This window comes from Oncorhynchus tshawytscha, linkage group LG01 (assembly GCF_018296145.1).
Source record: "Oncorhynchus tshawytscha isolate Ot180627B linkage group LG01, Otsh_v2.0, whole genome shotgun sequence".
NCBI classification, from domain to species: Eukaryota; Metazoa; Chordata; class Actinopteri; order Salmoniformes; family Salmonidae; genus Oncorhynchus; species Oncorhynchus tshawytscha.
Genome location: NC_056429.1, coordinates 89,603,862 through 89,607,386, shown reverse-complemented (window position 1 = coordinate 89,607,386; position 3,525 = coordinate 89,603,862).

The following is a 3,525-nucleotide window of genomic DNA, read 5'->3' as shown; positions in this document are numbered from 1 at the left end:
AACACGAGGCCATCATACCTGCCCCCTAACTTATCTGCCCCTGATGCACGCCCTGATACCCCTTCCTCATCGTCTGCAACAGGAATGAGAAGTCTAATACATATTGGAAGGAAAAAGGTTGGAAGTGGTCGCTCAAAAACATAGAGATCTTTGCATGACAAATGCCAAACTTGATAAAGCTTAACAGGAAAACTGAGAAATACAAAATAAAGGTATGATCAAATCAAATCAAATGTATTTATATATCCCTTCGTACATCAGCTGATATCTCAAAGTGCTGTACAGAAACCCAGCCTAAAACCCCAAACAGCAAGCAATGCAGGTGTAGAAGCACAGTGGCTAGGAAAAACTCCCTAGAAAGGCCAAAACCTAGGTAGAAACCTAGAGAGGAACCAGGCTATGAGGGGTGGCCAGTCCTCTTCTGGCTGTGCCGGGTGGAGATTATAACAGAACATGCCCAAGATGCTCAAATGTTCATAAATGACCAGCATGGTTAAATTATAATAATCACAGTAGTCGTCGAGGGTGCAGCAAGTCAGCACCTCAGGAGTAAATGTCAGTTGGCTTTTCATAGCCGATCATTAAGAGTATCTCTACCACTCCTGCTGTCTCTAGAGAGTTGAAAACAGCATGTCTGGGACAGGTAGCACGTCCGGTGAACAGGTCAGGAATCCATAGCCGCAGGCAGAACATTTGAAACTGGAGCAGCAGCATGGCCAGGTGGACTGGGGACAGCAAGGAGTCATCATGCCAGGTAGTCCTGAGGCATGGTCCTAGAGCTCAGGTCCTCCGAGAGAAAGAGAGAAAGAGAGAAAGAGAGAATTAGAGAGAGCAGACTACACTCAATCATATGACCCACTGAGAGATGAGTCTTCAGTAAAGACTTAAAGGTTGAGACCAAGTCTGCATCTCTCACATGGGTAGGCAGACCATTCCATAAAAATTGAGCTCTATAGGAGAAAGCCCTGCCTCCAGCTGTTTGCTTAGAAATTCTAGGGACAATTAGGAGGCCTGTGTCTTGTGACCGTAGCGTACGTGTAGGTATGTACGGCAGGACCAAATCAGAAAGATAGGTAGGAGCAATCCCATGTAATGCTTTGTTGGTTAGCAGTAAAACCTTGAAATCAGCCCTTGGCTTAATTAACAGGAAGCCAGTGTAGGCAGGCTAACACTGCAGTAATATGATCACATTTTTGGGTTCTAGTCAAGATTCTAGCAGCCGTATTTAGCACGAACTGAAGTTTATTTAGTGCTTTATCCGGGTAGCCGGATAATCAACTGATGAAGAAAATGGAGAGATAAGATTCCCCAAAGACAAAGATAAAACAGAAAAATGAAGGGAACTCCGAAGAACTTGAGAAGGATTTTATTGTTTCAAAATGCCATCATTGCAGAGTTAAAGCAAAATTATCAAAACAGGTACAGTGCCAAGGACAAACAAGTGGCTTCAAAAATGCTCAGAGGCAACATCCTGAGAAAGTATGGCCTGGTCAAAGCTGCAAACAGAGAATTTGGATTTTCAGCAAAAGCATTGAGGGAAACAGGCCAACCAGTCTTCAATACTCCAGGAAAAAGCAGTGTAACATAATTAGCACAGCCACAGAAGAGAACATCACTAGATTCTATGAACGTGATGACAACAGCAGAGCAACAACAGGGAAAAAAGACACACTAACGAGGAACAAGATGAAAAAGCAGAAGTGCTTCTTGAATGGCACAATTCAGAACCTTTATTAGGATTTTAAGAGGGAAAATTCAGATATTAAAATGTCCTACCATGAATTATTTAAAATACATATTTTTGGGTTGTCAAGTCAACAACAGTCCAGGATAGGGAAACATGCCACATGCAAAACCCAAGCCAATGTCCAGTTAATGGCGGACAAACTACAGTATCACAAAATTACAAAGTTGCAGCAACAATGGGAACCTTATTGAGTCTTTGTGCTGTGATAACCTGAATTAAGAGTGTATGTATAGAGAGTGCTCCCTTTGCCAAGCCAAAGAGCTTATAACATCTGAATTTGATGCTGGTGAGCAGACATGGTGGTTTGAGTGGAAAAACAAAGCTGAAGAGAGAGAAGGGAAATCAAATCAAATCAAATCTTATTTTATTTGTCACATACACATGGTTAGCAGATGTTAATGCGAGTGTAGCGAAATGCTTGTGCTTCTAGTTCCGACAATGCAGTAATAACCAACGAGTAATCTAGCTAACAATTCCAAAACTACTACCTTATACACACAAGTGTAAAGGGATAAAGAATATGTACATAAAGATATATGAATGAGTGATGGTACAGAGCAGCATAGGCAAGATACAGTAGATGGTATCGAGTACAGTATATACATATGAGATGAGTATGTAAAGTAGTTAGTTTAAAGTGGCTAGTGATACATGTATTACATAAAGATGCAGTAGATGATATAGAGTACAGTATATACGTATACATATGAGATAAATAATGTAAGGTATGTAAACATTATATTAAGTAGCATTGTTTAAAGTGGCTAGTGATATATTTTACATCAATTCCCATCAATTCCCATTATTAAAGTGGCTGGAGTTGAGTCAGTGTGTTGGCAGCAGCCACTCAATGTTAGTGGTGGCTGTTTAACAGTCTGATGGCCTTGAGATAGAAGCTGTTTTTCAGTCTCTCTGTCCCTGCTTTGATGCACCTGTACTGACCTCGCCTTCTGGATGATAGCGGGGTGAACAGGCAGTGGCTCGGGTGGTTGTTGTCCTTGGTGATCTTTATGGCCTTCCTGTGAGATCGGGTGGTGTAGGTGTCCTGGAGGGCAGGTAGTTTGCCCCCGGTGATGCGTTGTGCAGACCTCACTACCCTCTGGAGAGCCTTACGGTTGTGGGCGGAGCAGTTGCCGTACCAGGCGGTGATACAGCCCGACAGGATGATCTCGATTGTGCATCTGTAGAAGTTTGTGAGTGCTTTTGGTGACAAGCCGAATTTCTTCAGCCTCCTGAGGTTGAAGAGGCGCTACTGCGCCTTGTTCACGATGCTGTCTGTGTGGGTGGACCAATTCAGTTTTTCTGTGATGTGTACGCCGAGGAACTTAAAACTTACTACCCTCTCCACTACTGTTCCATCGATGTGGATAGAGGGGTGTTCCCTCTGCTGTTTCCTGAAGTCCACAATCATCTCCTTAGTTTTGTTGACGTTGAGTGTGAGGTTATTTTCCTGACACCACACTCCGAGGGCCCTCACCTCCTCCCTGTAGGCCGTCTCGTAGTTGTTGGTAATCAAGCCTACCACTGTTGTGTCGTCTGCAAACTTGATGATTGAGTTGGAGGCGTGCGTGGCCACGCAGTCGTGGGTGAACAGGGACTACAGGAGAGGGCTCAGAACGCACCCTTGTGGGGCCCCAGTGTTGAGGATCAGTGGGGTGGAGATGTTGTTACCTACCCTCACCACCTGGGGGCGGCCCATCAGGAAGTCCAGTACCCAGTTGCACAGGGCGGGGTCGAGACCCAGGGTCTCAAGCTTGATGACTCACATCGGCTGCAGT